The 12274-nt window shown below is 38.1% G+C and overlaps 1 protein-coding gene across 2 annotated transcripts in view; it reads right to left on the reverse strand.

The window, feature by feature from the left end:
* The window catches only part of phf2 (PHD finger protein 2), a 93845-nt gene that overhangs the window by 50081 nt on the left and 31490 nt on the right, over positions 1-12274 (reverse strand). The window lies entirely within an intron of this gene.

The raw sequence follows: 12274 nt of genomic DNA on the forward strand, positions 1-12274 counted from the left end.
GGCGCTGAGAAGGCGTGAGCTTATTTAGTGCTAGCAGGAGCACGCAGGTGGCCAGTTGCTTGTGCTATAACAAGTTGACCTGGTGGCGATCAAAGCACATGTACTGTGCAAGACATGTACGTGGTCCACTGAGAAAAGAAGAGTGTATATATCGTAATCGTCACTAAGAGAATAAAAGTGAAAAAAAAAACGGTAACTTTTACAAATACTATACATTTAATACAGTGGCTGTTACAGACGCAAATCAAATGTATGTGTTTACTGTATAATATTAACAATAAGAGCAACTCACTAAATATACGCGGCAGTCAGGATCGAACCTGGAGACTCTTGATTATAAGTCAGCAACTCCTACCGCCGCACCACGGAAGCTATTGTATCGTCCTTGAACCTTTTGTGAAAGTGTTTATTTGATCTTTGCACTCCCGGCTTTACACATTATACAGTTTATGTTTACATTTTGTCATTTATTACTAAAATATGAAAAACTTTTCAGTTTTAACGATGTATTTTTTTTGGTTAAGTTAAATGCACTTTTTTTGTTTAAAGACTACATGCGCTTTAGTTTGTATTGTTTAATGTATTTCTTCTTTATTGTGATGGTCACACTAATATACAAACATCTGATTATTTTCAAATTCATATGTTTCACTGGTTATTTTAATTTGATTATTATTAATTTTAATCGTGTTAATGCAGAGACATTAGGGTGACATAAGCAGGTTGACAGACGTGAGCAGATGAGGTAAGACATGCACTTGAGCCCAGAACAGGATGTGCAACCACAGGTCGCAGGCATCAAAATAGTCAGGCATGAAATACTCGTGACTAATCGAAAAATAAATTGAACGATTAGTCGACTACCAAAATAATCATTAGTTACAGCCCTAATATGTATACTGATATACAGGTGCTGGTCATAAAATTAGAATATCATGAGAAAGTTGATTTATTTCAGTAATTCCATTCCATCTTTTCTTGCTGAGAAAATTGACAATTACTAGACTCTCTTTGCCAACTTAGGAAATCAAACAGATCTGGAGCATTAGGAAACAATGAGGCTGACAGAGCTTGGTTACTCTATACAGTGCACCCATTTTATCCACGTGCAGAGTTCTGCAGTTTGTAATTAAAGCACATTTGTTAAGTGAATTAAAGCATGAATTTGCATAATAACACACTAATTCAGTGTTTCTCAAACTCAGTCCTAGCGAGTCACTGTATCTTGTGAACAGTTTATGTTTTAGGGGATGATTACTGCCTGCAATGGACTCCTTGTTTAATGGAATATTTTATTTTGTTCTATGCTTAATTAGCCACATTCTGCATCAAAGTTTAACTGTAAATTAAATTTAGCAAAAAATGTGTGCTTTATTGACATCGACTGATTATTTGATGCATTCTTATTTTTTTAGTGTCTGTTATTAAGGAAAGCACACAGATGTGAATGAAAGTGAATCAACAGGTCTTCTTTTGAACACATTAGCTGATGTCTAGTTTCAGTTAATTCTAATTTGAAAATTAAACAACATAACATTCTTAGACCCACTTAATCTACTTCAGGGTCACTGGTGACTAGGCCTTGTCCTGAGACGACTAAGTGCAAGGTATGAAACAGCCCTGGACAGAATGCCACTCAGTCCAATGGCTCCCAAACTCACACATAGTCAATTTGGAATCTCCAATAAACTTAACATACACATTTTTGGCAGAAAGGCAGAAGTGCTCACACTGAGGCAATGAAAATGTCCAAATACACACACACAACAACCAAGCAGGAGGTAGGAACCAGAGTATTGAATATACAGTAACACATTGCTTAACAAATCCTCTACCTACAATGTTTCAGTACAACTAAGCTTACTTCCAACTACTGTTAAACTCATGCAGCATTATTCAGACTAAGTGCAATGTTGCAATGTATACCACATGTACTTCAGAACAAGTCATCCACTTGAAACAAAGCATGTTTGGACCTGGTCAGTGCCCGGATGGGAGACCATACAGGAAAAACTTGGGTTGTTGATTGAAAAGGTGCTGGTCGAGGACAGCATGGGGCGCTTACCATGTGGTCTGAAATGGTGCCATCCATCGAATGAAATGTAAAACCCAGGTCCAGACTCTCTGTGGTCATAAAAGATCCCAGGGCATCCTTCATAAAAAGTAGTGTGTATCCCAATGACCTGGCTAAATTGCCCACCCTAGCCTAGTCAACCTGGCCCCCGAATCATCCCCTGTCTCTAATTAGCTAAGTATCTCTCAACCCTTTGCCACCTAAAAGCTAATTTATGATGAGTATACTGGCACAAAAAGGTTGCCATTGCATCATCCAGGTGGATGCAACACATTAGCGGTGGCTGAGGTGGCTCCCCACTCATTGTGTAAAGCACTTTCAATAGTGAGAAAAGTGCTATATAAATGTAAAGAATTATTATTACCGATTACGCCCAGTGAACCGCATTCCAATAGTTTTTTAGATGCGTTGACATACTTAAATCTTTTTTGGCAAACACAGAAAAACTGCTAAAGTTAGTTTCAGCATTATTTTAAGTAATACAGTTAATTATTTTTTTATTTGCCTAGTATGTCAGAATCAGTCAGTCATGTCATTCATTTTGAAACCCGCTATATCCTAACACAGGGTCACAGGGGTCTACTGGAGCCAATCCCAGCCAGCACAAGGCGCAAGACAGGAACAAATTCCCGGGCAGACTACCAGCCCACCGCCGGGCACACACACACACACCCAAACACCACGGACAATTCAGGATCACCAATGTCCCTAACCTGCATATCTTTGGCCTGTGGGAGGAAACCGGAGCACCCGGAGGAAACCTACGCAGACATGGGGAGAACATGCAAACACCACACAGGGAGGACAAGGTAAGTGAACCCTGGTCTTCTTACTGTGAGGCAGCAGTGCTACCACTGTACCACCATGCTGCCCTAAGTCAAAAGCAATTTAGCTCAGTATAAAGTTAAAATGTATTAAGCACATAGAGGCTGGAGAAACAGCATCTACTGGAGTGCACAATCAGCTCTAAAATCTTAAATCAGTTGGACAACAAAATTAACTCGCACACACAGCAGTAGAAAAAAATGGAAAAAATGCAAAGTCTTTGGATTGATGATATGTTGCGACATATACCTCTGTCTTAGGTGATAATTCAACAAAAGCATTAAGTTTGTTTAATCTGTTGAAATCACAAGAAACTAAAGAAGATACAGAAAACTTTGACGCATCTCGTGGTCAGTTCAAGAAATTTTTAACATGTGCAAGAATTCTGAATGCCATTAACTTAGGAAGCCACAAGTGTTCATGTCCAAGTGGCAATGGAATTTCCTTCAAAATTACTCAAAATTATTGAATAAGAGAAATATCTTAAACTTAGTGTTTACTTTCAATGTAAGGTGGGTTGCTCTGAAAGAGTTTACCTTCCAAAATCTTTGTATTTCAAAAGGAAAAGAAGGGCTTCAGGATTTAAAGTTGCAAAAGTATGTTTGACATTGCTGTTTGAAGCAAACACTTCTGGAAATTTCATACTGACACCAATGCTAGCATATCACTCAGAAAATCCTCTAACACCTAAGGTGTTTTTAAAAATCTGATGTTCCTGGCAGGCTGAAGTCTTTTTGATGGTTGGTTTGTAAATTAGTTTTGCCCAGCTGAGAAAGTTCATTGTGAAACACACAGCTTTGAAGAAAATGGTCTTTTATTGCTGACTAGCTAACTCCCGGTAGCCAGTCAACATATAACAAATTTATGTGGCAGATAGAATTGATCAGCCATGCTCAATCTGAATTACCAGTGCTAAACACAGCATGGATTGGGAGTAATTCAAGCAGAAAGGGTGACAAAATTCACTGCAAATTGTTTAATACTATGACAAAAACAAAATCAGCACATCAATAAGCATTACCACATATAAAATAAATACACCATTTGCTAGTTTGGACTGCAGCAACTTAACATATCAAAAGCACTAGGAAGGAGCAGCTAAAGACCAGTCTTGTGTTTACCAATCAACCCTGCAAACTGCAAACGCTATGGGCAGCTATTCATGTATCTAGAGCCAGGGTACCAAATTCCATCTAAAGTCACTCTCACCAGTTATAAAGAAAAACATTTTACCAAGAGGATGCAAGAGATGAAAAATCAGTCATCTACAACCAGTAAGCTTGCACTCATAACCTACTGTGCTAGCAACCAAGAATTATAGCACAATAAAGTGCCACTACATAAATGAAAACCGACGGGTGAAATTACTGGTACTACAGGCACAAAACATTCTAGCAAGATGACTAACAGGCAAAGTGTTTACATGTGTTCATAACGTTACACTAATCAATGTGGCCACCAATTCACCTACACTCCCTTGTACTGGGACTTAGTAGTATTTCCTGCATTAACAGGCTGTGCATTCAGCTGACTCCCAAAGAAGTCAATATACTTTGTTAATGAGTAACACAAAAAATGATTTTCAATACTCTGTGACATGTTTTCACTTAATATTCACACATTTTCAAATGCATAATGCATGAATAATACCTTGTCTGGGAAATGTATCATTCCATTATATTCTATTATTAAGCAGGTTGCCTCTTTTTAACAAAGAATGGTTATTAATTGATCAAGGCAGTTGACTATAGATTATGAAGTGAATATTAATAGCGCTCAAGATGACAACCAAAAATAAACTTTATCTGACTATATCATTTAACATCTTCAGCATTAGTAAACAAAATTGATTACGGCAAGCACTTTTTTTAGAATTAAACTTGTAGAATTTTGTCAGATGTGTCTGGAAAAATGAAGGGTTATACTGAAAAGGAAATTATTTTTAAAGTTATTTTTTTTTTTTACTTAATATAAATAATTTGCATTTACATTTTGGTTAAAAAAAAACTTTCCCACTAATTCATTAAGAGTACTCATCCTGAGCAATACTATCCTAAGAGCATAAATGTGTGTAAGGATAGAATTATCATTGATTCATCCACAGTTCATCTCAAGACACATATCAGGGCAAATTAGACTCAGAATAGAAGTTAATTTGTTTTTATAAAGTACATTTTTGTATTTATAAAGTGAGGGCACTGTACATATTTAGAAAATGTATGGTTGAAATACAAGCTATATATGATAGCAAAACACAAGAATTTCATGTAATGCTTTCTTACAAATATGCACAATTATATGTACACATGACAGTATGTGGCAGGTTTTCAATTGTTCCAATGTGAAGACCAGGCCCTGCAACAGACTGGTATCTAGACCGAGGATGTTCCCCACTTTGTCTCCAGTATTGCAGAGACAAGATCAGGACTCACCATAACCCTAAATTAGATTATGTTTATATGTATACAAAAATACATTTTCATTAGGTTATCCACCACCCTTAATAATTACAATAAAATATAATTGTGAGAAAAATAGTCTACACCTACACAAAATTGAACGTTATTTAAAAATTCAGTAATGAAGAGAATGGAAAAAGCATGCAAGCCTTCAGGAAAGAGGGTAGTTAGAAAGACAGTAACTGAGATCCAATCAATGATACAACATTCATAATCTATAAAAAAATGGAAGAATGTCAGTATAGGTGCTATGCTTTCCAAAAGCGAATATGCTTCTAATCGTTGTACAATGCTCTCCAGATAACAGAATCTCTAAGGTGACAGGTAAGGAACTGCATGTATCCCTTTCACATGATAATATCTGTGTTAATAAACTAGTGGAAAAAGACTGAACAAGATGGGTGTTTGAGGAAGGTTACTATGTGGAAAATCACCACCCTCCACAAAGATCGTTGCTGTCCTCCTCTAATATGCTAAAGACTACCTGGGTGTTCCAGAACACTGTGTGAATAATGATGTTGTGGGGAGATGAGACAAAAGATGAACCAGTGTTATACTTGGGGAAAACAAAACAGAGCATGCCAACAGTAACTCATCATGCCGATTGTGAAGCATGGTGAAAGGAGCATCATCAAGTGGGAATGTTTTGCTGCTTTTCTTCTGGAAAATATCAGGGCATCTGTGATCTGAAACTTCAAAATAGCTGGCCCATGCTGAATGACAATGCCCGTGAAACAGGAGAAAATGAATAACAGGTTGGCTCAATCACAAGAAGTTCCACATTTCAAAATAACCAGTCTTATAGAAATGTTAGGGCATTATATGAGACAGCAATTGAGACATCCCAAAAATATAAATGAAATAAAACAAAAGCAAAACCAATATACCTTCAAAACTGTGTTCAGCAGCTACAGGAACCACCAGTTATTAAGTCTATGGGTGCTGTGGCGGACGGCCGGGGCCCTTACCAAGCTGGGACGTCCTGATTATGGAAGGACCGGGGGAAAGAGTATTTTCAGGCCTATTTTTCCCCCAGACCAACAGAGGGCAGCTCCCTTGGTCTCCAGCGGGGCCACGGGTCATAAGCATAGAAGCTCAACCCTGCTGGGGCCCATGGGCACTGCTGTGGGGGCATGGACATTTTCAGGGCTCTACTTGGCAGCACTTCCACCACACCCGGAAGTGCTGCCAGAAGAACCTTGTTGGGCACCTGGAGTCCTTCCGGGTGCCCTATAAAAAGGGGCCAGTCCCCACCATTCATCGGCCAGAGTCAGAAGGAAGAGGAGGAGAGGAGGCGGAAGGACTGGCAGCAAAGAAGGGACTGTGTTGGTGCTTTATTCTGTGTGCTGGATTATTGTAAATAAACCGTGTGCTGTGTGCCAAAGTCGTATCCTGCCTGTCTGTGTTGGGAATAGGGTGGCTGTATTTGGCCTGGGCTTCACAGTGCACATACTTTTTCCATCTTTGATCTTGACTATTTGAATAAATTTGTGTGAGCAATTTGTAATTAACCTGTCTTTGTTTTTATGACATAGGTAAAGATAACTTTACTTTACAGAAGTCATTTATGGAAATGGTTCTACAAGTTTTACAAATGCTTCCCTCACTATTGTATATATACAGTACAGTACATAATTTTCAGTAAAGAGCATTGTATAAGAGTAAATTAAATTGGATTGAAAATTCCAGCATAAGGACCACTGGAATTAAGTAATGTATATTTAAGTCAGGCAAACTGGCTGTCTGGCAAGATCTTGAGCATTCTAAAATGTGCTGAGGTGTAGGCTAGCATTGTGGATTTTGCCAGAAATATGACACAGGGCATGTCACTAGTGATTTTAATGTCACCAATCTAGCTTGAAGTTCCATTTCAATATCAGAAGGGATAACATGGTCAAAGTGGCACTGATGCCAATTTTGCCTGCTGAATACCAAGAAGATAAATAGGATTAGGGAGGAATGGAAACCAAGTAAAAAATAATAAACATGGAAATTTCACACATAAAAGGTTCTCAGACTTAAATTCAAATCCAAGCAGTGCAAGGTGACACTGGTACTGACTACACCACTCTGCTTCCATTTATCTGTGATGCTCTGTTCCTTAACCTGTCTGCCAGTACAGCCCTACTATATCACGTGGGCAGATATTTCAGGAACCCTTCTCAGATGAGTGGAATACTTTTTGGAAACCTTATCTTGAAAGTGGGAATTATAGTGGGTACTATTTTCTTAGTGCTTCAGAATGTTGATATTAATTGGTCAAGGTGTGTTGACATTTATAGCATCAAAACACACATTGTAAACTGTGTTATCAACACCCTGATTCTTCTCAGTTACAGTGTCATTATACTGTAGGTTACTGCTTTGTTACCGACACAAGATGTTTTAAGCTTACACTCCACCTGAAAAATTCAATTTTTCACTTAGTGTTTTTCTCATATGAAAGTACTTAGTTGGTATCCCACAGCATTTTCTAAATCACAGCAACCACTAACTTCCTCCTCAACTTGGCACTGTCTCAAAATAAAAACATGACAGCCCTGATAAGAATAGTTGGCACCTTCAAAAACGTGATTCTGGACAGTTATAAAAATTGTCTAACATAATATAATAAAAGGACTTGCAAAATGTACTGTAATGTTTTGTCAAATCCAAGTTTGCCAAAACCCAATCCCCTTGCACACACATGTGTTACATCATACTTATCCTGTGTGACCTTTCTATCCATTCTTTTTTGTATTTATTGGTTTTAATTTTAATTAGAAGCGGATAACACTCCATACAAATAAGTCAAAATTACCAGAGTAAACAAAGCAAAATTCAACCCCCACCAAAGAGAAAGAAAGGAGAGCCAGCATCCAGAGCTACTCTATAAAAGGAAACAAGAAAGGAAGAGTAACATATTCCCTGAAGTAGCATATTTTAAAATGTTATTGATTAGATCCTTCCATATTTTAAAAAAAGTCCACTAAGTAAAAATTTGATTTTTTCTAATTTCAAGTTGTATAGAATATCAGTCACCCACTGACTTAAAAGTGGCGGGGTCAGATTCTTCCAGGTAAGCAAGTAAGCGTATGTGCTAGCAGAGTAGTAAAAGAAATGACTGTTTGTTTGTCCACTTCAAGGCCATCTGGGAGTGCACCAAATAAAGCTGTTGATGGGTTTGGAGTGATTGTGACACAGAGGCTTTCAGACAGACATGCTAAGATTTTTTGTCCAAAATGTCGTTAATTTGGTGCACACCAGAACATGTGGCCCAGTGTGGCTGGAGCTAGATTGCAACGTTCACAGGTTGAATCTTGTGCTGGAAACATTTTGGAAAAATTTAAACAAGATAAATGCGCTCAATAGAATATTTTAAGCTGAATTACTGAGTGCTTTGCATAAATGGAGCTAGTGTATTCTGTGCCTGGCTGTCTTCCACTCCTTTTCGGAAATATTAAGTGACAGATCATTGCCCCCATATACGTTGGGGTCTTTGAAAGGAAGGGACTTTAAAACATTTTTATAAATTGTAGAGATGCTATCTGAATGTTCAAGACCTATCAATATTTCTTCCGGAAGAGAACAAGGTGGGAGGTGAAGAAAATTCGGCAGGTTCTGTTTAGCAAAGTTTCTAGCTTGAAAATAGTGGAAGAATTATGTTGATGAGAGGCTGAATCTGAAGCATAATTGTTCGTAGGATGCAGAGACATTATCTATGTACAAGTGTCTAAGTGTTTTAATCCCAGACATTTTCTAGACATTTAATAGTGTTTAAGTTTGAGAGGGTAGAAAAAGGTGGTTATCATGTAGAGGTTCAAGAGATAAATGTTTCTCTGTCTTCAAGTGCTTCCTACATTGGTTCCATATTCTAAGAGAGTGAAAGGCAATTAGATTATTAGTGTATTGATGGTAATTTGTATTATCTGGGGCACAGAGCAGGGAATATAAAGAAGTACTGCGGATTTTATTTCTATTACAGACCAGGCTGGTATATATTTATCAATTTGTGTCGATGACCAGAGGCCTCATGCATAACGCAGTGCGTAGAATTCACACTAAAACAAGGTACATGGACAAAAGTGGAAATGTGCATAAACACAAAAAAATTCAGATGCACAAAACCATGAATAGGCCAACTTTCATGCACTTCCGCTACATAAATCCCGGTAAGCAAGTAATGTTCATGCACACGCCTGCCGCCCCACCCCAAATCCTACAAGAATTTTGCATATTTCAATAAGCAAATCAATATAAATAGACCTTTCCATTCAGTGTTCGGTTAAAAGACAATGGAAAAAGCACATGAAAAAAAGAATTTCAGCAAATGTGAAGTTAAGGCAAGGAAAAACATACTACTTGTTGGCTTAAGCAGTTATAAAAAACAACAAAAGTGAGTGATACAGAGTGCAGAGAAACTCGAAAGTTCATGTTCAGAAAGTCGCGCAGTGCTCAAAATAAAAAAAGAAGTGGTCAGATATCAAAGTCGCCATAAAAAGGCGAGTCATTGCCCACCATTGGAGTGTCGGAATACGGAAGCGTATTTGGGTACAGAGAAAAGAAAAAAAAATAGAGATGCAGTAAAAAAAAGGTCAAAATGTCATTAAAGTATAATGCTGTAAACTTAATTTTAAAATCAATGCTTAATTTACTAGAATTTCTCAGATCCCATCATAACTAAAGTAGCACATTAAATGTTTCATATTGTATGTGTTCTTTTATGTGCTCTATGTATGTGAATCAGTAAATGCTTCTTAAACAGGCTTTCTCTTACACCGGCAGGACACAGAATACATTACATTCATGATATTATGCATCTTTGCACAATTTAAATACTAAGATTTATACTTGATATCATGTTCATGTGAAATTAATTAAAGCATGTATTAAACAAGGGGGCACGGTGGTGCAGTGCTGGTGATGACCTGTCTTCCCGTCCAGATATTGTTCCTCACTCCTGCATGATGCTTGCTGGGACGAGTGCGACCCTCGATGAAATAATTTATTGCAGCAGTGCTGTATCTTTCAAATGTACTAACCCCCAATTCCTGTCCTTCATTTTCTTTCTTCAAGTAACCAATCGCTACACTATAAGTTCAGAAATAAAGGTCAAGCCATCTGTAAGCTTAGAGCGCCGATTCTTCAAAACCTTTAAGAAACATTGGAATATCTTTGTAGTACATGTTTAATTATTCCATCCATCTGTCCATCAAGGGTTGCACCAGTACCAGCAACCATACAGCGCGAGGCAGGAACAATCCCTGAATGGACGCCAGTTCCTCACTACTGCTGCACCACTGTGCTCGCAAGTTTAATTACTAATAGTATACATTATTTCCATCCATCCATTTTCTAACCCGCTGAATCTGAATACAGGGTCACGGGGGTCTGCTGGAGCCAATCCCAGCCAACACAGGGCACAAGGCAGGAACCAATCCTGGGCAGGGTGCCAACCAACCGCAGGACACACACAAACACACCCACACACCAAGCACACACTAGGGCCAATTTAGAATTGCCAATCCACCTAACCTGCATGTCTTTGGATTGTGGGAGGAAACCGGAGCGCCCGGAGGAAACCCACGCAGACACGGGGAGAACATGCAAACTCCACGCAGGGAGGACCCGGGAAGCGAACCCAGGTCCCCTAACTGCGAGGCAGCAGCGCTACCACTGCGCCACCGTGCCGCCCCATACATTATTTAAATTAAGTTAAAAATGTATCTATATAATGTAATATACGTACTTTAATGCATTTCATCTTAAAAATGATATCAAGAGCTCCAAGAAGATAGCGCTTGGAAATGCATCATCTGTAAATACGCGCTCTCTTCTATTGAATTGAATTGAATTCCTTTATTGTTATTGTATGGTACAATGAGATTCAATATGCAAATTCTCGATAAACTTATTTTCCTATAAAATGCTAAAATAACAATAACAATAATAATAATAATTACACGATAAAAACAATGAAAAATGCACAGCATGAAAGCATAATTGCAATATACATGTACATATATAGTGCAGATGGTTCATAAAGTGTCTCAGGTTGTGCAAGTTTACAGTGAGGTAATTGTATTTATAAGTACAAACAGTTCTACCAGGAGTACTTGATGGACTGATTGAGTGCGTTTATAGCTCTTGGGTTGAAACTGTGAGGTTCATGCAGGAAAGGTTCTGAAACGTTTGCCAAATGGGAGAAGTTCAAATAGAGTGTGCGCTTGGCTGAGGCAGCGAGTGGCGCACTGAAAGTAACAACGCTAAAGCAGCTGTGGTATTTGTAACAGTTTGGCCATTCCAATTATATTGTTACAGGATGATTATAATCAGAAGGCTTAAATTTACAAAACGATGCGGTTATTTTCAGTGTATTTGATAAAAAATAAAGGGAAACCACACAGGAACAGCAGCACTGCTCTGACGCTGGGTGCCACCAGTTTGCAAAACCGAGCCGAAAACTTGTGTATGCAATGGATTGAACTGGCATGAGAATGTGCATGGCTTTACGGAAAGTTTAGTTTTTATAGATCACGATGTGAGCGTGGAGACAGGCATACACAACATTTTTGTGCATATGCACCTTTTATACGTGAGGCCCCAGGTCTTTATAGCTTGTATATTTGCTGCCCAGTAATAAAACTAAAAGGTAAAATTAGGTAAAAGTTAGGTAGTGCCATATCCCCTTCTGCTTTAGATTGTTGTAGAGTCACACTTTGGATGTGTGGATATTTCAAATTTAAAATAAATAAAGTTATGGTTAAGTCTAATTTCTTAAAATCCATCCATTCTAACCATTTTATCTAGTATGGTGAGTGGGTTCTTCTTTCAGCATGATGGGAACCAACACTGAACAGGTTCCTGTTGTTACATTTAATACTGTGGATCACATTGTTAGAAAAAGGCTCCATTAAGCCAATATAATATGAACATG

This window comes from Polypterus senegalus, chromosome 12 (genome assembly GCF_016835505.1).
Source record: "Polypterus senegalus isolate Bchr_013 chromosome 12, ASM1683550v1, whole genome shotgun sequence".
Lineage (NCBI taxonomy): Eukaryota > Metazoa > Chordata > Cladistia > Polypteriformes > Polypteridae > Polypterus > Polypterus senegalus.